Below are 23,925 nucleotides of genomic sequence, written 5' to 3' on the forward strand. Positions count from 1 at the left end.
AAACTTATACTTTATTGATTTATATTTATAAAAATAAGTAATTATGACATCAATAGTAAGAAAAAAGCAAAAATCTTTAAATTTATGAGATAAACACAAAAATAAAAAATAAAATTACATTGAAATCTATTGTAACCTTTCATTTCATGCCTTAGAAACATAAAGAAATTTCTAGAAATTCAATGAAAACTTTGCAGCACAATTAAATGTAAAATAAGTTTTAACATGCATTTCTCCTGCCAATTGGCATACATAATAGAAAAATGGGAGAGAATAGGTTAAACAGTCTAAAAGGATTTTAACCTTAAATTTGACAGAAGTTAAATGGCTGTGACATTGGGTTCTTCTGCTTTATTCCAGCTAGTAATCCACCCTCAAAGTTCCTGTCAGGTAAATGACCTTGTATTTCATTAACTGATAATTAAATGGATTTATTCCACTAACGGTTTTAATTAAAATGCTAGAAATATTGATTACCCCTCTCATCCTTATTCCCCCAGATGAAAAAAAGGTTTTAGGAATGTTTATTTAGAGAAGACAGAGAATTAAATTAGATTGAATCTCTATGAGACCCGAAGACTGGTTCTTTCATTTCTGCTGCTCAAGCAGAAAAAGGTTTCAATTTTTTGATGTTTGATTAATTATTTTGAAATCCATTTATGCTTACCTTGGTGTTTAATTAAAAATGTCATTTTTAGCATAATTAAATTGGCTATCTGTGGAAGACTAACTTCAAACTTATATTTTAAAAATTCGATGCCTTTTTTTTGGTAAAAGAAACTTTTTAGTTATTTGCTTTTTCAGTAGAGGTGCTGCCTCATGAATGAAAAACTAAGGAGAGCAGGAGCTTAATTGGATTTCCTACATTTGAATATTAGACCACATATGCTTATGACTAGTCTAAGTTTATTTGGCTGTACTCTTTAATCCATTAGTAATTCATTCATTCTAACAAACACAGAGAATGCTCTTCCAAATGTGTTGGATTTCATAGTGTTTACACTGACAAAATGTACCTCATAAAAACTGTCTCCAGCATGCCTGGATGCCTTTCTACAGCACTGATTCAAAGAAGTTAAGATACAGTTTCTACTGTCAGTCCTGTCAAAGCACATCCAGGCAATTGGAAACCATTTTCACTAAACATCAGACCTGATAATGACATAGTGGGAAGTGTAATAAACAGAAAGAGAAGACCCAATCATTCTTGCATACGGTGCTCTACCAAAGGGATGCCTCCATATAGGCTCACCAAAAAGGCAATTCTAAAAATGATCACCATTATTATTTACAAAACAGTGCTAAAATAATAATTTCCACGTAGGCAAAAAGTCATTCTTGAGAAAGCTACAACATAAGAGGTAACTAATGAAAATCAAATTTCATAAGAATACATATTTTGATGTAACTTTAAAAACAAAGCAAGTTCAAATCAATATATTTTTCTGAAATGTTTCTTTGAAAGATGATTCCTTCTAAATTCTCCTTTAGTTAAGTTTGGGTTTTAATGCATAGTTCTGACCTGCTAAAGTAACAGAGATGAAACACACACAATTCTCATGCTTATGTCTACTGAGGCCCTAAGAACTAATAATGGTCATTTGCATTATTTTAAATGGAAAGATAATAAAGGGAGAAATACTGATCCAAAGACTCCAGATGAATTCTTACTTTGGTACAATTCCACATCTCATAACTTGTCTTCTTTATAGTTAATACTGTATCTTTTAAGGGTACACCTACATATTTTATCTTGTGGTAGAGAAAGGCAGTATAATCAATCTGATAATATAATATTTTGAATTCTTCAATGAATTTCAGAAACAGTTCTGAAAATGTTTGTGCTCTGAAGAGCAATATATATTTCATAGAGCTGGGCAGACTGGAATTGTGATAGCCCAGTGCTCCGTAAATATGAAGCTCTGAGCTTCAAGTGCTCAAGTTATATGGTGTCAAACATCTACTGGCTACATTTTAGCAGTCTAACATCAATACTGTAGCTTGTTTTTCAAAGACTGTTATAAATCATTGGTGCAATTTCATTCTATCTTACTATCCGAAGAAAATCTTGGTCAAGGCTTTTGCCAGAGAGTGCATTCAAAAACTAAGAAACCTATTCAATCTTTCTAATAAAAGATAAGGAGGAAGAGCTGGACCTTTTCATTTGTAAAAATAGGACTAAAAAAGTGAAAGAAAGTCAAATTCTAAGATTCCATCATTCTTACCAGTAAAAGGAAACCTATATGGTCATATACCTCAGTTTTCTTATCTACCAAATGGGAACAATAATAACTAAGGAGAGGATTGTTCTATTCTGAAAGCTCTGCCATCTGCAGAAGTGAAGACCAATGAACACCATTTGCAAAATAACTGCATCAGAGGTTTGAATTTAAAGACTCATAAATAAGGGATGTTGGCTTAAAACTTATTATACCTGAAAAATGTCACATTTCATTTTCATAACAATAGAAGCAGGGTTTATCATAATGCCTACAATTTCTGGTATTTAAACAACAGCACTTGTCAAGATTACTGATAGTTCTATCACATACACTTACTTTCTTGACTATTGTTTTGAGAGATAGTGACATGGTATTTCCTTAGATATATAGGGAAATATTTTCAAGACAATAGGGTTTTAGTGTCTTTCCTACGAACTTTAAGAAAGTAGCCAAGATGAATAACTTCATTATTAACACTGATATATGACTTACTTTAACCTGTCTACATACAAAAGTAATGCTGTTAACAATTGTAACTTTCTTCAAGTATGCTATGAATCACTGTATTCCTTTTCCCCTTTGTCATGCACCATTGCCACTATCTTACCTTCAGCGGTTTTGCTAGATTTCAGTGAAGATGGAACTAGAGGGCACACATTAGAATTTTATATCAGTTCAAGAAGGGGAGAAAAGAAAAACATATGAAGCCCGAATGACATTCATTGAAGGTTCCCTAGGGAAGATAACACATGTTTTTGTCTCTCACCTGCTAGGCATGCTAAATCAGTGCAATGATAAGCTAATTTATGAAATATATTTCATCAAAATATGGACATCTTTACTGTTGCTAGTTCAGCCATTGAAATTTTCTAAAATAATAGCAACCTAATTTTTAAAGTGTATGAGACTTGAATTGTCTGATATAATGCTTGAATGCTTGTGGTAGATCATATATGTAACTTAATATTTCTAACTAAAATAATTGTTACCAGGTTGTTGCTTGGCCGAAACTCAGAATCTTTATGCATGCCTCTGTAAAACTTGTCTTATCAATTTTAAATACCAGTATTTTCATTCCAGTGTCAAAGTGATTGAGTTTGGGGATATATATATATATCTTTTATGTGTTCTCAGATGCACAGTGGACATTTAATTGTTTAAATGATCTTTTACAATGCTTTACTACTCAAATGTCCAAACTTTGCTTTTTACCTGTCTTTCTTATACCTAGCTTTTACCCAGATTTCTTACAAATGACTTTAATGAGGCTATCAGGCAATCACAACTAGAAGAGTAGCCCTACAGATGCTATAGATAACTCCAGAGGTATATGCTTCCATGCTTCCAGGTGGACACCATTAAAATACAATGCCATCATGGTAGCCCTTGAAACCAGTCCTGTTTCATTAGCAATAGAGCAGATAGTTTTTTATATAATCAATGCCTTCTCCAAGGAATGGCAAATTAAATGTGGATCAAATTAAAAGCATCTAAGCATAAAATTAGACTCAAAACAAGAATTTTCCATTAAAAAGTGCTATTCAGCCTTGTGTGATATTTTTCAATGACTTTTCCTTGCCATGCTCTGATCTTCCTGCCAGGTTTCCAAGAATTATGTATGAACAGTGTCTGACTCTTTTACCATCTACCTGCTCCTCTTGCCAGACTCACTTGAATTCAACATAGATAGCCCTGTTTGAGACTTGGAAACTCATCATCACAGGACTGAGTTCCCCTGTTATCCATACTAGATGGTGCCACAAAGAAACATACAAGATAGGAGGAGGCCAGTTATAAAAGAGAGACTGTCTGTTTACCCACAAATATATTGGCAATCAGCAATGATGAGAAAGGAAACGCAGCAAACATTACTGATAGCTTAATGGCATTTAAATAAAATATTCAAGTTAGAAAATTTCCTCAGTGCTACCTTGCTCTTTTAAGTGTTCTCTTTTTAGAATGAAATAGCTTTCCTTAAATATTATGTATACAAATAAATAATTTGTATAAATAGGTTATTTATTTAAAAACCTAATTTTCCTGTGCACAGAGTCAAATTTAAGTTGTCTAGCCTTTTTGACATTAGGTTACTGCCAAAAGTAAACACTCTTTTTATTTAGCTGGATAATAGCATCATTCTAAGCTTTGTGCAGAAGCAGATTTTATAGCAAAGATGATAAAAGATACAGGTTTGTTACAGAAATAAATTCATAACTGGAAGCTTACTGGTTTGTAACTTTTGTGCTTGATCAATTGATTGAAATAAACATACCTGTTAATCTGTGAATGACCAGATGCACCGTGGTAGGTTTTTTTTAGAAAAGAGGAACCCTCTGTTTACAAAGACAGAAGGAAATTTGGGGAGGTAATCAAAAGGATAACTGCTGAGAATTTGGGGCATGAAACTGAGGCATTAAGTAAGAAGGCAAAAAAATAAATTATATATGTAGGGAAACATGGATGCTTCTTTTTGTGAGGGTTGTTGAGGAAGAATAATAGAGAAAAGAGAATAGAGGCAGAGAGAAACAGAGAGGCTAACATTTTGATCCTCAAAACAGAATACAGAACTAAAGCAATCCAAGGCCTTATTATACAGAGTTTTATAGCAAACTCAAAAAGACTATTGAGTGCTCAAAAGCTTTTTTTTTTTCTAAAAAAAAAAAAAAAACAAACTTCCTAGGCCAGTAGAACTCTTGGGAACATCCCAGAAACAAAACCCCTGGGCAGTATTTACAGAGAGATCAAATAAATGTTCAAGAAACCAGAGATATGTTAAAGTTTCTTTGCTCTAAGTTCACCAGATACAACTCAGCCAGGTTAGAAATTACTGACAGCTTTACTTTCTAATGTTAGGTCTGGAAACACTTGATGGGAGGAAGAAATAACCTTCACAGAAAGAGCCATTTCTCTGCACATTATTTCACAACCTTTGGAGTTGCAACTTCAAATCACCAGAGCAACCCCAACTCCATCTGGATTTAAGATCTCTGTGGTCATTGGACTTCTAATGCCTCTGCATCATTCTGTAGCAAATGAAAGATCACCAGACTAAATGGGACCATTTAAAGTCAAATGATCTGCTAGTAATGGTCTAAACCAGAAAACATCTCATCCTCAGGGGTGTACAAGTGAGTAGCTTTACGTAAGTCAAAATGTTGTGCTCTGTATATACGTGTACAACCATGAATGTCTTAGGATTCATTAATATTTCAGTGCATCAGGTGAATATTTCTATGAGAAAAGGGAGAAAGAGGCAAATAACTGCAATTGGCATTATGTTTAAGATATGGACTAAATACTAACTGAAGATGAAGAACTAAGTATTTTTAATTCCTATTTCAGATGGCTTTTCTCTGAGCAGAGAATCAACACTAAGAACCAAGTTTATTATAGTTCAAGTGTCCATTTAGATAAAGGACATGTCTTTTATCTTTGTGTTTCTCCATGATGACACAAAGTTAACATAGAGAAAAACCTGTAATTCCTCTTCAATAGCTCAACTGTTTTTTTAAAAAAAGGAACTATTCATGAATCAGGAGAGAGAAATAAAAAGAAAGGGAAAGGAGAAGAAAGGAGAACAATAATACAGGAAGAAAATGAAGGAGGAAAGCAAAGAGAGAGAGAAAGAGGGGAAAAGGGGGGAGGGAGGAAGGGAATAGGAAATACTTTTCTCAGCATAATATCCATTCTGGTAGATGGGTTTCACCATTTTCTCCTACTTGACATTTTCAGGGCTAAAAGATTTCAAACATCTATTGGGACAACACAATGGCAAGAAAGTCCCTTTTAAGAGACTCAGAGCATTAATCTTTCTTATTACATTTGTTTCCTAAGAGTTATATTGACATGTACAGATTTGGTCTAGTTGTCCTAGTAAGTCTTGATTTATCCTCTTATACTGTCATGAAAACTTTATTCTAATGAAAAAATTCTAATACTATGTGGAATTTAGTTTGTAATTGTATTGCCAATTTCCTCGTCATATGGTATTCCCATGACACAGTATTAACACTGATATACTTTAACTGTGCTTCCTGTATAAATTTATAAACACAAAGGCATATGCACTTTTTAATGGGATTTACCTGAGTAATGCTAATGGGAAGCCACACATGTAAATCCTCATGCATCAAAATGAAAATATATCTCTGCACGTTCTCAAATAAGGTTTCTTGGGGGTTCATTTAATGTTTATAAGAAATTCATTCATATTTGTAACCAATTCTAACCATCTTAAGGTCACAGCATGTGCTGTATTTCTAAAATACATCCTATGAGGTGAATAAATGGAATAGACTATGTTCAAATTTGCTGCTCTCCTCTGAGCCCATTTAAAAATTAGATGCCTAATTTTAAGGAGATTTACCCCCTATTTAAAAACAACTTTGTGAAAGAAAAGAAGTATATACCACTGCCAAGTATATGTAAGTTCAAAAGTTTTTCTATTGCCTGAAATAGAGATGCGAGAAATTACATTAAAGTTTTAAACAGAAACATAAGTTTTCAGCTGATGTAGATCAAAATCTATTAGAGATAAAATTATTTTGACAAAAACTGTGTAAATACAATGCCACTGGCTGCAAGCCTATTATTGAATGCAAGTGGAAAATAAGAATAGCACTCCTGAAGGGGCATTGCTAAAGTGACACAAAATAAACACAACCATTTCGGTATAATTTTTCACATTAATTATGTTCTCTTATCGTAGATGTATAACTAGCCAAGTATAACAACAATAACAAGATAGCACTGAAGTTATTTTGCAAACAGGAAAAAGCAAATAAAATAATACTGATATGCTAGTTATTAGATTACTAGCATTTTATCTTGTGAAATAGCTTCCTTGAACAAAAAGACTATATTAATCATTTCTGTTCTTCCAAGTAAATGATATTGCATTTCTGAAAAAAAAATGTTAACTGTATTTTCCCTTAAAGATACCTTCATTTATTTGCTGATTTGCCATCCCCAAATCTTTTGCTACTAAGAACATTTTCAAAGACAATACCTGGCAAGTAGTGTTCTACTAAGAACATAGGCTGGCGCATGTTCTCTCCCTCTGTCTCTGTTTCTCTCCGCCCCCCACCCCAGGTTAAAATTTAATTCCCTAAAAACATGTTTGCCATTTTCCTTAAATGGGACCCTTATATCGGTAATTTATATATATTTTTTAAATCAAGGAACTACCTACAAAATTCACCATTTTTTAGTCTAATCAAGTAAGCTGCCCTTTCCTCGTGTTTTAATTGCAGCTCTTAATTACTTCTCACTCAGTGGACTCCAGGGACCATACTGAATTCAACCAATCTCCACTGGTAGTCTTCAATATTTGTCCATTACTCTTAAAAACAAGTCCAAAGCTGAAAGCTAATAGATTTGGTAAACATAAGTCTTCCAGTTTTTACTTAGAAGACAATAAGACATTCTCTTTGTCTGGAAGGTCCTAGCTTTCTGATTTTCTTTTTTTTTTTAATTGTACATTATTGAACATTCTGCTTCCATTTACATAATTTATCTTCTTCTCTTGCATTCAGATCTACCCTTCTGTACATGAAGCATGCTAGATTAAATCAAATACATACCTGATTACTCATTACTGAAACAGATAGGGTGGTATTTTTCTTTACTAGTGCCAAAACATTATTTTCAGAGAAAAAAAAAATCAAAAGAATTTTCCAGGGAGTAAAAGAGTAGTTATCTGTTTCTTTTACACTACCATTAAAAATATTATCTGCTGTGGACCTTGAAGAAATATAAGAATTCTCTGGGTAGTATATCCAATACCAGTAGTTTATGGAAACATGCCACCAAACAAGTCAAGACAGGGAAACGGCTCGGCATGGTGGCACACACCTGTAATTCCAGGGACTTGGGAGGCTAAGACAGGAGGATTACAAGTCTGAGGCCAGCTTCAGCAACTTAACGAGGCCCTAAGCAACTTCGTGAGGTCCTAAGCAACTTAGTGAGACACTATCTCAAAATAAAATTTAAAAAGGACTAGGGATATAGCTCACTGATAAAGTGCTCCTGGGTTAATTCCCCAGTACCAAAAAAACAAAACAAAACAAAAAAGGTGGGGTGGGGGTGGGGAATGGCAGCAGCTAATGATCCTTCCTAATTCACCATCTGTGTTTACATACTTTTGTTGTACATTTTTTGTTTGCATATTTCTGTAATAGAGTCCCACATCATTGCTACATAGATTCTAAAAAGTAGAATTTCTGTGTCATCTGTGAATCATAGTCTTTGAAGCTTAGCATTCATAAGGTTTTACAATCGTGATCTCTTTGGGGAATAATAGTTATTAGAATATACTACCAAATATGAGGCTGTTAATTAATTGAGGGTTACCTGTGAGCACAAATAAGAGTGCCCTGATCTCCACAATGTGAGGCACATTGAATAAGTGACTTATTGTGAAGATTAGAACAGATGTTTATATGTTTATATTTTATTTTTGTAGACATTTATGAATTGTTAGAAAAGAAATGGTTTCTTTTCATCACCTTAGATTAACTATGAGGAGAATAAAGAAGACATGTTGAGGAGAAAATTGGGAGGTCATGGATCCTAAAAAGAAATAAGAGAACTCAGTCCTCTCTAGGGCCTAAATCAAAGCTCTGGAGTGATTTTAAAATGTTTTAAAAATGTTTTTTAAAAGTGATTTAATATAGTGAGTTGAGATACATTACATTAGATATAATTAGACCTAGACAGGAAAGGTGGTTCTGAGAAGCTAATGAAATATCATTAAGGTTGAATATAAGATTGTTGATTAGGATAAAGCTAATCCTGATTAGGATAAACAAGATGGGAGCTAGAGATCTTATTTTTCCTCTTATTTATTTATTTTATAAGTGAAGAAGAAGGGTGCTATCTTGCTTTAAGTGGAAAGAAAAAATAAAGAATATTATCACTTTTATATTCTGTTAAAATATTCTATCACAATAATGTTTTTTCCACTTTATTTTTTGGAAAGACATTTGCCTTGAGATGTATCTCTATTAAGGTAAAAGATATGAATAAAAATTGAATTTACCTGCTATATATTTTGCCTTCACAGCAAAGAACTGCAAGGCCCCAAGCAGTCTGGCTGCTCCTTCTCCTCAGTCTTGCTCCACGCTATTGCACTCCTTGTACTCTCTATTTCAGCATTACTGTCAATCTCTGGTCTTACAATCACCAATGCTGCCTCATCCTGAAAAAGATTTTCAACCACACCCCCCACCACTACCCAAGCTCCCACCCTACCTATTTAAAGATTAATCATTGTATAGAGTCCGCTTCTATTTTGCTCCTTTGATAAACTCTTTCCAACTTCTCTGACTACATCAAGCCAACTAAAAGTTTTAACACTCTGGAATTCCCCCTTATGGTATTTTTCACAGGTGCAATTTTATTTTTATTTTTGAAAATATTTAGTTTTGCTCAATCTTCCTCAAGCCTCTTATGGCGACAAGTCATGTCTAGTTTTGCTCACTATTGATTCCCCAAAAGTGTGGTGTAGTTCCTAGAACATGGGAGGTACTCAATAAACATTTGACAACTGAAGGAGTCAATGAACAAATAAACATATGAATGATTTTCAGTTTTTTATTGGAATGATTCTGCTGCATAGACACAATTAATCATTAGTTCTAGTCTTGAGATAATGATGGATGCATTGTCCTCTCTATAAAAATTTGATATATACTTGAAAACTTCTCCAATAGCAAGTGTCTCTATAATTTAAGTACATATCACAATGATCAAACACAAATTATAAATTCATGTGCACTCATAAAAAATCAACCAAGATATTTCTTTATCAACTACAGTTCTTTAATAATCTTCAGGGCTTATTCTTTAGTGTCAATGGATCATAATATTAATATGAACTATTCAATAGCAATAGTATTTAAATATACTATGGATTGCATGTATGTCAGTTATCCCTTTTGATGGAAGAAAACCAAAGTAAATTCTATACATATCACTTAGATTTGAAATTTAGGGAGCATTGTTGCCATATCAGCACCAAAATTCCCACTAAGACACAAAAATTTGTAATACATTTCATATTAGCTAATTGCTCTTTCTTCCATAAGATTATTTATTCCATGATTTTAGTTCATGATTTACAGTGGCATTATAATTATCTGTACTGTCAATTCTGTTTCCTTATCTATAACAACCTTAGGAACAGGAATGAAGTTCTGTTCATTGTTTATCATCTCTGACACTTCACTCTACCAAGCACAGTGCTTTGGTAGTTAAAACTTAATAAATAAATGTGTGTTAAATAAAGGGAGCGGGGGAAATAAAGTATGAGAGGGAAGTAGAATAGAAAAAAGGAAACATATAAAGTCTTCCGATTTATGACATCATGTTGAGCAGACCTGACCTTATATAGTATCAACATTTTGTAGCATTTCTTCCCAAAACCAACATTTTTTTAAAGGTTTCATCACAATATGCAGTCATACACTGATTAGATCTTCATTTCTTTTCACTCTGTCTCTCTCTCAATTTTCTGGCTGAAATGCTAATGATACACAGTGAAATAGGCAAAATGTTGGATATGAGAGAGAAAAAGAAACAAAATGGAGTTGAACATGTCATGTGTCCATTAGGTCACAGGTTTCTGACACTTTCCAGTGCCTCTGCCTATGCCAGATTGGAAGTTTGGGACCATTAATTTTACCATGCCTCTCTCATCCTTGTCATTATTCACCACTGCTCAAAAGAAAGACCCCGTTTTCTGTGTTTCTTATTCTCATCCCAATACTTTCCCAGAAAATCTTCCCCTTGACATTCCCACTTACCCTTTCCTTAGAAGGAGAGGTTGCTCATTCTTCCCCTCTCCACGCACCATAATGTACACAAGAGAGTCAGTCTTTGTGTTCCTATAGCTTTTGCCAAACAATCGCTCCTTTATTCTATTTTTAAAATATGCTCCTTAAGATTCATCCTAAGTCTCTCTGTGTGGCTCATCCTCCTGTTACCCACACCCAACAAATTGGTGAAGGATTATGGCTCCTGGCTCAGGATCTTTGTCTCTCCCATTCCCATTCTGCTTTAAACAATTCCCATGTATGTGAGGATGACTCTTTCCATATTCCAGTTACTTGACTTCCTCAATCCCAATGGACTACACAATTCTGCAACCCATTCCCATATTCATATTCTTGCCATGGCTAGGATATCAACTCCCATGTTCCACTTTTGGACCACAAATTCTGATTCTCCCGTGTGTGAACACTCTATCGCTTTCTGATTTTCAATGCATTAACTCTTTACAGACACATCCTAAGCAATTCTAATTTCTGCCCATGTATAAGTTCTCTTCTGCTCTCCTTTTTTTTCCAACTTAGATCTCAGGGTTCACTGTACCAACCACTCCCTTGCCAGTACTTTGTAACTTCTGACACAACTGAATATAGGCTTATGTTACAAACAAATGTGCCCAAATGAAAACAAGAAGAAAGCCTGTATCAAATATCTCCCTTTAGCTATTATCTTGTTTTATTCCTTTCTTCATGGTCACATACCTTGTTAGTCTGTCTTTTCTTCAATTCTTCACTCTGAACTTTATTTTTGAATCCACTACAGTCTTGCTTTTGCCTTTCAGAATCGATCCCTTCTCCACAATGATCTATCTCAAAATACACTGCTATTTGTCCATTATCTCTTCTAAAGCCTATAGTTGCCTATGTTCTTCTTCTCTTCCCATGAGTTACCAAGTTCTGCTGATGTATTATGACATAGCATAAACCAACATTTACTGAACTTATTCTAAGTGCCAGGCCCCATCTTAAGCGCTTTACATTTAATCCTCACAACAACCCTATGGGGTATGTAGTAAAGTACTACAATTGTTACGTTTCACAGATAAGGAAATTATAACTAGAGGTGATAAGCTAAGTCAAGATCTTCATACATCCTTAACATCCCTGGATCTATCCTCTCTCTATTCCCACACTGAGCGTGCTGAGGTTCTATCCTCTCACTGCTTTCTCTGACTCCATTTCATGTCTCCCATAATCTTCTCCATTTCTGACAAAGTTCCCTCTAAATTGCACAACTGCTCACATCACTTCCCTGCTAAATACCTTCACAGGTGCCCCTCAGCTAACAGACTAATTTCAGTGGTTACACTTATTACCTAAGTCCGTTCATAATCTGCTCCTTGCTTGCCTCCTGGTCTCATCTTCGGCCATTGCTTTCTTTCCCTATACTCAGTGGAATTAATTATTATTCCCAGAGAGTGTCACTCCATGGCTAATGCCTGAAGTACACTTTTTTATTATTTATTTTTTAATTGTAGTTGGACACAATACCTTTATTTTATGTATTTATTTTTATGTGGTGCTGAGGATTGAACCCAGGGCCTCACACGTGCAAGATGAGCACTCTATCGCTAAGCCACAACCCCAGCCCCTGAAGTACACTTTTAAATGACTAATTTTTACTCATTATTTAAAACTCAGTTTCAGTCCAGTCTGTCCAGAAAGCCATAGTGTTCCCTGGTGTAGACACCCTTCTCCACCATTGTGAGTTACTGCACTGCTGTCCCACCACAGAGTTATGTGTCATTAACTCACACTCCACTACAAATTCCTATAGGGCTAGCAGGACTGTGGCTTTCTCAACTTTAATGGCCAGTGCCTGCCAATATACGGGAATTCAAATATTTACTTCTCAATCTTTTTCCTAATTCAGCCATCTTGATTTTAATTCATACATTAAGAGTATTTTTCAAAATTTATAATCCTTCTAAAGAAATTTAAAAAATCATTTTCAAGTATAACAAATGATGTTTTGATATGCCAACATTCCTAATGAATTGAGTAAAACAGATACCATTTGTTTGTTTTGAATGGCAAGTCATTTGCTTGCCAGCAATTACATTGTATGTTTGTAGATATTTCTGCACATATACCATTTGCAACATTTCAAAATCTGTTATTTTTCAAGTTACACAGGTTTTGTCTACTAGAGATTAGGACACTTTTATTTTAAATAATTTTGAAAGTAAGTGCAAAACATTTCTGGGCATAATACAAAGTCCTTACAAACACTAGTCTATAAAACAACTCAGAGAGGAGACCACTATTTGCATGTAAATCAGTAAGCTTAATGGTGGATTTCAGGTCTCTTGAGAACTATCTAACATAAAGCAACGAATAAATTGAATGGTGGTGCATTGCTTTTACAAAAGCTAATAAACACGGCTTTATAACACCCTATTCTTTGAAATAATCTCCTCTCCTACCATTATTTGGCTTAACATATATTTCTACACCATTCACATATGAAAATCACATTTTAAAAATTAGGTATTATAATTAATCATTAAATTTCAACATTCTTTAGAATGTGCTAAGTAAAATCTTACATTGAATACAATAATTTTCCCGTAAAATATTTCACATTCTTTTCCCCCACTATAATGATTAATACCTTGACATGTACACTGACTTTTTATCAGTGTTCTTCAATCAGTTTTTGTTATACCCCATTCATTTAATCTAGCTATAACACCACTAGCTTCTAGTTTCAAGACAGCTTCCTAGTCACATCTAAATTAATAAGGTTCTCTGTTGAGGGTAGTACTTTCTGAAATTACTTTCAATTTAATAATTACAGATGGATTAGTGATGTGATTGAATCATATGATCCTTTTTATTTTTTGTGAATGATACAAATTCAAATTAAAATGGACCATAAAATATCCATACAGAACCCCAGTTACTTATTTTGTACACATATATACATTTTCTTCTGAAGAAAGAATCCATATATACATTCATATATACATTTTATTCTGAAGCAAGAATTCTTATTCTGACCATGACTTATACAGCAATTTCCATAATTCCTTGTTTTTCACAGTTGTATAGCATTGGCAAGCTGCTTTCCAAACCCCCATTTCCTCACTAAAATAAATTGACTCTCAGAGATTCCTGGAAAGGATATAACTTTATTTTCTAATTTGAAAATAATTAGTAAAGTATTCAGCAGTGAGTCTCAAATAATATAAGACAGCTTGACCTTGGCAGAACATACTTCATTTAGCTAGGAATAATCTTCTCTTTCAAAACTCTCCTGATTAAACTGTGGTAATACTGTGGTCACTCTTGAGCTTTACACTGAAAACTAAATTTAATGTCTGGATCTCTCTTCCTTTTGCTTTGAATATTTGACATGTTTTTATCTTAACACCAAACTTCTTATTATAGGATTCCTTCAAGTTGGAGGTGCATTTGAGAAGAAAACTGAATGACATGGAGATCAACATTTCCAGAGAGGTCTATAACTAATATTCTATTAAAACTGTGAACATTTCTATACTGATTATCCCTTCTCCTCTAGTCCCACTCCAGGCAAAAAAGAAAAAGTAACTCAAAAAGAATAACCTCAACAAAGGAATTATTATCAATTAGATTGGACAGCCATCATGTCCTCAGAATAGAAGAGGACACAGAATAGGTTTAACTCGTAGTTTAATTGTCTTCTAGAAGATTAGAACCAGAAATGAGAACCTAGTTTACTCAAATAATAATGAGCACTGAAAAAGATGTAGTAGAAGACTTCATAGAGAAAGTACTCTTTGAACTCAAACCTGAAGTTTGGTTAGAACTTCAAGTTTGAAGGCAACAGCATAAGGCCAGTTAATATTGAGCATTTACTCTGTGACAGGTACCATACTAAGCATTTTACATGTCTACTATTACTTATTATTGTGGCCTTACAAACTGAGTACTCTTATTATCCCCATTTTGCCTTGAGGAAGTTGCTGCTTCAGTAGTTTGAGAAACTTGTCCAAGGTTCTCCAGCTAGTCTGTGGTGAAATTAAACTCCAATCCTAGACTGTCTGAATCCAGAAGCCACTCTCAACTATTATACTAGAATGTATATTATACAACTATTATACTAAAATGTATTTGTACAGGTTGTGAAACAGTGAGGGAGCTAGCCCAACTAGTGATAGAAGTTTTGTTTGACATACGAATTAAAGTATTAGCTGTATTGGAAATAGAAAAATTTCAAATTTAAAATAAAGAGTCATGGAAAATTTGTGAACAAGAGAGCAATGCTGGAGGAAGATTGGGGAGACAAATATAAAATGATTAAATCTTTGATGAGTTTGGAAAAATACTTGATCAAGCTTTTGGTAATTGCATTTGGTAAGCTCTGCTGTGGTAACAATACCCAAATGTCAGAGGCTTATGCAAAAAAGTGTTTGCTTCCTATTGACGTTTCAAGCCCATTGAGGATGGTTTGTAAGTGATTCGTGGTTTTTCCCAATTTGTTATCTTCATTCTTGCATTGAAACTGAAGGAGAAGCTCCTATTTGGACATGCTATTCTTGTGGCAGAGGGAAAAGAACCAGATCACTGGAGAAGACATGCAATGATTCTTAAAGCATCTGCTCACTTATCATTATCCAAAGAAAATCACACAGCCAAACTCTATGTTGACAGTGCTAGGGTGCATCCTCCTCCATGGAGGCCTGCAGATCACACAGTAATAGGCAGGGTGTATAATCCTTTTACAGGAAAGAGAGTGAATCGTGGGAACAATAATGTAATCTACCAGAGAAAGCCTGTGCTCTTTGCAGATGCTGTCACGATTCATTAAAGCAACAGAGCGAAATGAGTAAACTTCATGGAGGAGGTGAAATCTCTTGTTCTCCCTAGATAGAGGGCTCTGTCCTAAGAAGAACAACTGTTGCTCTGTTTCCATGCTTTCTGATGTAAAAATCTAATGCTGCATGATTTTGTCATGCTGTACTTGAAATCTGTCAAAGATTGAAATGTGAATCAAAGACAGTTTATATGAATTGATGGAAAGGATATGAACCCTTTACACTGTTTCTTTGCAATTAAAATGAAATTAAATTAGAAAAAGTAAATACAGAAAGGACCCAGTTAACATATATTTATGCCTTCTTTTTTCCTATCCTAAGTGGCATTATGTTTAGGATGATTTTACCTATTGCCTCTTTGTGACTGTTGACCTCATAAACAATTCCAGTCCCATATAAAATATATGCAATACAAATGAGTAATAGTTAAGTATTAACCAAGTATATTTTGGTGCAAACAAGTCTCTCCCAAATATAAAAACGATTAAATCAAATAAAAATCATTCTAGAATAAGTCATTTCTAAGCCTTTTGGGGAATTTTATTAAACATAAAACTAAAGTCTGAATTTATCTTCATGCTGTCTGTTTGGCTTTCTTGCTTAAGTATCTGGCCCCCACTGGTCATTTTTAGCTTCCAATATCTTTCCAAAGGGTCACTCTTTCTCTGGTCCAAAGCCTGGCTTTCTCTTCCCCTTGTACCTCCCATCAAGTTCTCCTGTTTGAATTCTTAGACATACTATAGATGTAGCTCCTTGCAAATTTATCATTTCATCAGAGCATAACTTTTGCTGATACCAGTACATTCCCATTAAAGATCAATTTTACCTGACATTCAATTAGAAAATGATTTGTCTTGGACTGAGGTTTTAGCTCAGTGGTAGAGCGATTACCTAGCACACGTGAGGCACTGGGTTTAATCCTCAGAACCTCATAAAAAGAAATGAAGGTATAAATAAAATAAAGTTATTGTGTCCTTCCACAATAAAAACTTTTAAAAAACTAAAACGGTTTGTCTCTTTCCTTTTTTGAAGTTATACCAAATCTTTTGCAGGGGAAGCCCAAGTTTTTCCAGAACCCAAATCTTCAAAGTCCAAAGAACACAATATGTGGAGATATGTGATAGATATCAAATATTTGTAGAATTAATAGACAAATATATAAATAAACTAACCACTCTAGCAGGTAAGTTTCTCCTGTGTAGAAAAAGCTCCTAAACTTTTATTTAAAGATACTTAAAGATAATTTCATATATATGTTTTATACAAGACATTTGATAAATATTATTTGTTTACCTGGGCAAGGAGGGAAAAGTTTGGTGGTTCATAGCAAAACATGATACCCTAATCACATTACTACTTCCTGTTCTCCATCAGTTTTGTTTAAGAAATGTTTATAATCCTGGGGAGAAATAAATATAAACTGAAAATCCTAAAATTAGGAAGAGAAAGCTGTCTCCCGCCTTCTAAAATGCCTTTTTCTAAAAACTTAGAATCCTATTAAAATGTCACCAAGATTTTAAAAAGTTTCTTTAGTGTTGTAATGATCTACTAAACATAATTATGCTTATAAAAGAACACTAACAACTCATAGAATAACCATATCCACAGTATATTGTATTTGCTCTCTAAAGACCTTTACCTAAATTGACAATCAAAACGTTGCTGTAAATTTTTAAATCATTTTAAACATCTCAATCATGTGACAACTTCAACAGCTTATTCTAAGGCTACTTTTGACAGAGGAACTCGAAGAGTCTTCTGATCTCCATCTTACTGGTAAAATGTGCAGCGCTGGGTTCAATCTCAACAACAAATTTTGAAGCACTGGAAGAATATGAATAGAATCCCATTCCCTTATGCTGTAATCCCTATTCTCAGGAGATCAATAAATGTATTTCTCCTAGTTTCATATAACTACACAACTATAGTATATAGCAAGTCTGTTTTGCTACATTTGTAAGACCTATTTAAAGTCTAACCAATCACAACTTTTAAAAAGAATCATAAACTTGGGGCTGGGGTTGTGGCTGAGCAGTAGGGTGCTCACCTAGCATGGGCAGGGACCTGGGTTCGATCCTCAGCACCATATAAAAATAAATAAATAAATATATTGTGTTGTCCAACTACAACTAAAACATAAATGTTTAAAAAAATCATAAACTATTCAATCATGAAATTATGAACTATCCAAGGAGGCACTCTAAAAAGTGGAAAACTGGTAAATATAAAACCTGTCATTATAACATCATGAGTTTATTTGCATAAGCACAGAAGTGGTGCTAATCTTAATCTTATACACAAATAATTGTGCTCAAAACATAAATTTCTAAAATTATAATGGTAAACAGTAGAGGGAGCATTCAGCTACAATGTAAGATCTTAGTAAAATAAATATAAGAACAGACCTTCCAAACAAAATGAAAAAAAAATTTTTTTGGAAAATGAGATATAGAAAGCATATTTCTTAACAGAAAACAAAAAAATGTAAAATATCTTGGTATATTTCAAAATTTTCTATATAATTTTTGAATTTTAAAAACTGTGCTTAAAGTATTAGCAGTAGAAAAAAAGACTAGAAGGACATACACATCAGAATATTAGAGTCCTTGTCATTCAATGTTAAGACAGTTGTGACTTTTAAATTTATTTCTATACTTCCCAGGTTTTCTTCAGTAATCATCTATTATTATTAATATCAGCAAGAATAATAAATTAATTTATAATATCAAGAGAACTAACCAACTCCTTAGTATCAGGAAAGGGTTACACTGTTAAACTGACTTTAAACATGCTATGTAGAAGGGCCTACCTTTTACCTTAGATTTTAGCAAACACTAGAGACTCACATATCAGGTAATAATTTCATTTATATTAGAGTTATTGCTTGTTTCTAAGTCCTAGCAAGTCATTGCTTTGATGGGAATATTTTCTCTCTGGTCCAAAAGTATCTTGCCTTTTATCCCTGAACTACTGCAAAAAAATTATTACAAAAATGTCTTGGAAAATAAAGTCAATGCTGCTACCCAACTCCATTGCATTAACAGGTTTTTCATCAAATTCTACAAGTAATGCATTATATTGCTTTTTTCCACAATAGCAACATGAGGTAATTTCCATTATACTGCTTTTATAGTTGAAAAAATATCTTTCATTTTCTAAATATTGAACAGTATGCTAAGCTCTTATACTCTCATCTGGGACCTAATTTCTAATTTAAATTTAAAGATCATTTGAAGTAAATTAAATGGGCCTATGAAACAAGATCTTCTCAAAGCCCAAATTTAAAATGAGATGAGATCTTTGATAAAAATTTTTGCACATTAAACTGTGACGACTTTAGATAATGGGGACAGGAAGAGGCAGTTGAGGACTGCAGCCTCAGTTTGCAACTGTTCGACTTATTAGAATAATACATTTCCAGGAATTACACAGAAATAATCATATGAACTTAGCTATTGGGAAGCAGTTACATCAAGGTAATTTTAAACTAATACTTTGGTTATTAGTTAGTGAATTATTGGAGAGTATTATTATTCTTACAAAAGACACTATTTTAAGTCACACTCAAGTACTGAGTTATGCTCAAAAAACTGGGTTCTAGTCTTTCAGGTTCTCTGTCAGATGAATGCTTATATGCAACTAGCTGCCCTGAAACATGTTATGTGTGTGTATACACACACACACACACACTTATTAGAAATAAAGCCTGGGATTGTCCTCTCACATTATAAAAGAGGTCCAATTTACAACTTGGCATCCAGAGATGTGGGACTAATATAAGTGTATATTTCTACAGGTTCTTGAGTTTAAAAAAATATATATATTCTAAATAGTTGCCTTTTTTCTTTCCTTTTCTTTCTTTTTCTTCTTTTTTTCCCTCTTTTCTTTCTTTTTCTGAAACTAGCACTTTGGCAAATCACATTGTTGTACTGTGTTTTGATGCATGATGTTTTCATGGTAATGCAACATGTATAAATGACAAAATGCTGGCTATCTCCCAAAAGTGTAAAATAGTTAAAATGCTTTTTCAAAGGAAAAGAGCCATTATCAATATTTTTAACAATTTTTTTTTTTTTTGCTGTAAATGGCAGTCAACCAACTTAATACCAAATCTCCACAGAGTTTATGATTACAAAGAAACAAAAGAGTCTTAGATATGGGCAATTTTGTTTATGAAATTTTTCACTACCCAAACTCCTTCTTGGCTCAAAAAACAAAATTATGCATCTTGAAATTTCTTCTATTTTTTAGAGAAGTAATAGTAGAAAATTCCCTCTACAAACCACATATTCTTCTCACTTCTCTTGAGATTTGAACTGCAGGTTGCTGGATGTTTTTATTTAGAAAACAGTCCATTTATAAATCATGGATGGCAAAGACCTGACATTAACTTTCATTTCTGATGGTTTAATTTAAATGTTTTTAATAAAGTGCTTTTGTTGTATTATGTCTTCTCACAGATACTGATAACCCTGATAGAAATGGTGTCACACAGATGTATTGAATTCTCAAGAGAGATAAGCTTCCTTAAAATTTAGTGAAAAAGAAAACAAACTCCTTTTTTTTTTTTTAAATTTTCTATTCCCATTTATTTGGAGAGGAAGGAAGAAACGACTGGGGGTGGGGTGGGGTGGGAGATGTATACCGTATCTAAAAGAGTGGCAAATGCTTTTAAACCTTGCCATATAAATGAGTCTCTTTAAATTTTTTTTTAATTAAAGCAAAAAATCACCACCTTATTTTTGCTCCTTCTTCTTCTTCTCTTAATATTTTCTTTTATATTTTAACGTGGTTCAAGTTAAAATATTTCTTGGAATCATTCACCCAGCCCTAATTCTAATAGAAGTCTTCAGAGTTTGTGTCTAATAACAGCTCTGTGGAGGCCCTTGAAATTCTAATAAAGACCCATCAACCTATCAGAAGAACATGTAATTTTATGTTCATTACTTCCTGGTGCCCGACTATAGAATTTGGATGGTTGCACCTCAATTAAAAGTTGAATTGAAGTTAATATCATTTAAATAAAAACTTCAATAAAAAGTTAAAGTTCTATTCTTAATAGCATTAATACCCTTTAATGACCGCTATGGTCATTACCACCAGATAACTGACCTCCTTGACCCTTTCCTCACTGAGAAACCTGGCAACACAGACAATTATTTAGCAATAATGAACACTCTATGGGAGATGATTGTGTAACCAAGTACCTTGACTTACCATTCTGTTGCCTCCATTATTCAAAAAACGTTGCATTTTTCCATTATAGGTTTTTCTATTTTTAAAAAAGAAAGCTGCTCAGGCTTCAAACTCACACTCTCCCTTTGGCCTGGAAAAGTTCACCTTATAATTGGCAAAAACTTTAGATATAATTAAAATGGCGTAAATTAGGTGAGTCTACTATTCTTGAGCAGTGACTGATGCCTGTTAAAAAACTTAACCTTTACCATTAGAGACCACTCTAAAGAAGAAAAAAAGAAGGCATAAAAAAGAAGTTAAAGGTGGCTTTCCAGGTCTCTTTCTAACTAGGCTTTGTGATTGGTGTTAAACTTAGCAGTATGAGAGACTTAGCAGTATGAGAGACAAAAAGAAGAAAAGTCCAAACAGGTGATTTTTAACAGGAGAAACTTCACAAATCCTTTGAGACCTTAATTCCTGTTTTCCCTTCCTGGAGAATGTTATTATTGGAGGTAGTGCCAAAAAGAAATGGAACGACATTAGCCCAATTTTTTGCTAAAATAATGACTTAGTAGACTCAGCTCCTGAGAACTCTGAGAAATCTTATTCCATAATATAAACTAATAGAGGCACTGTTTAAGGAAAAACAATAAACTTCTTGCTATGCTCTATAATTTTATATCGTCATAAGCATATCAAGCTAATAGAAATCATTCTGATTTTTGTGGCAACTCCAACTCACAATCTAGAATAGTGAAATAATACCAAATATTGATTAACAACTAATTCTCTTACAATTCAAAATGGACTACAATTGAAGTTAAGCAATGCTTATATATTGAGATACCCCTAGTTCTGAGTTCATTTATTTTGTTTCTATGCTTTTCATATTGAGTTTTTATTTCAGTAGGAAATTATTCAAAGACTGAAGGCAAGATAATCTTTGATTCCTCTGAGGACAGATACAAGATGAACTGAGCATTTGATAGAACTTTCAGATGTAAGCAAAAGAATTTATTAAAAAGGATTTTGCACTAACATAATTTGTTGCTCTGAGGAGATTATATGATCTCTATTTCTATAAGTCTGTCAGATAAGTTCAGGTTTATATCCACATCCATAAAGCCTGAACAAAGGCAGAGAAACTGAGTTGATATCAGTCTAATAGTTCAATGTTTCCCAGTTACTTCAAACCTAAAAAAACGAAATAACAAAAAAAATCATTCATTCTCCATCAATAAAACAGTACCTATTATATACTGTGCAAGGCATTGGTAAGAAAGCAAAAATGAAAGTGGTATGGTTCCTGCCCTTAAGGAGTTTATAATCCAGTAATAAGACCAAATGAAATATGTGAGAAATCACACAGAAGCAACATACTAAAGGAATACAACCAATGTGATTAGTTTTGTCTAAGGGTGAGTTAGGAAGAACTGAATGGACAATGCAATATTTGAGCTGGATTTTGAAAAAGTAGAAGACTGAAAATGGAACACAGCACCCACTGTGAGGGAAAAGTACAAGTGCTAGCTTGGACCTATAGGCAAATGTGAGGCAGGAGAAGCGTTGAGGAATCCATGGACTGAGGTTTAGGCAGGGCAATAGAACTAAGAGCCAATAAGCCTGGAGAGGTAACTTGATGATGAATCAAGAAATATTTTGAATACTTTGTTAAGGAGTATAGGTTTATTCATTGGCAAGGTTTTTGAACAAGAGTTTGATGTGATCCAATATGTACTTTAGGAATATGACAACAGAAATAGAGATCAGTATATAGAAGTTGAAGCTAAGAGTCAATTAGAAGTCAGTGACATTATTTGGCCCTAGAACTCTGTACAGGAAAGATTACTGGGGTCAGGGTGAATGCTGCCAACATTAATTATCATATTATAGTGAACACACCAGGATACCATTAGAAGTTCACTTATTAAATAAAAATTGTTTACATTATCTGTGGGAAATTACATTTCTAAGTAAGTCTTCAGTCCTTACCCAGAAACTGGAATGATAAGGCCTGGATCAAGTTTAGCAGTGGGTATAAAAAGGCCATAAGACAAAAACATATGTGTGGCTCTACCAGATGCTACTGGTTCCACTGATTTGTAAATAAAATCACCCTTGAACCAAGCTAGGGAAGCAAACCAAGTTAAACACACAGTTTACTGCTGCAATGGGCTTCCCATTTAGTCCCTATTGGTCTCCGCATATACTAAACAAAAGCCAAAGCACAGTCATCAAAGTAATACCAAGAATGACCCTGGAAGACTGAAATACCATTCCTTTGGTCAAAATGGTGCTTAACTGATATATTTCTAGCAGATGCCAAGAGCAGGAAGAGTCATGTTCTACATGCATCACCACATGAGACCTGGGGCATGACCACAGGTGAGATTTTCATAGACCAAAAAGAAAAACTGTCAAGCAAACATTTTTGCCATTCTGAAAGAAAACGGAGCAAGAAGGATTTTTTTTTTATTTGTATAAAATATATTGTTCTTCCAGGCTGCAGTGAAATAGTTTCTGTTTAATTGCACAGAAATCCTAAGAAGGTTACAGCAGTGAAACATTAAAATTCTAAGGGCAACTAATAACATTAAAACTTTATAGCCCCAGATAGAATAATTTAGACAAAAACAACATGAACATATGTTTTGTGTAATAATAACAAACATTTATAGCTGTCAAGAGAGAAAAACACAGGTTTATGCACACCTTAATGGTGTGCATGGGTGAGCATGAGTATATTTAAAACATAATATATTACAAAAATGACAGCATGCATGGCTCTTCTGGGTACTATGTTAAATCAATGAATAAATTACCAAAAGTGAGCTGTGGCTGTTTGGATGTGTAATTGAGCTTAACGTATGTAGTGTTATTTCAAAAGAAACTGTTCAA

At 33.7% G+C, this 23,925-nt stretch overlaps 1 protein-coding gene across 1 annotated transcript in view; it reads right to left on the reverse strand.

Annotated features, from left to right (window-relative positions):
• Positions 1–23,925, reverse strand: part of Akap6 (A-kinase anchoring protein 6) — a 516,193-nt gene that overhangs the window by 170,202 nt on the left and 322,066 nt on the right. The gene's annotated exons all lie outside the window — the stretch shown is intronic.

The sequence above is a fragment of the Marmota marmota genome, unplaced genomic scaffold, assembly GCF_001458135.2.
Source record: "Marmota marmota marmota unplaced genomic scaffold, marMar, whole genome shotgun sequence".
Lineage (NCBI taxonomy): Eukaryota > Metazoa > Chordata > Mammalia > Rodentia > Sciuridae > Marmota > Marmota marmota.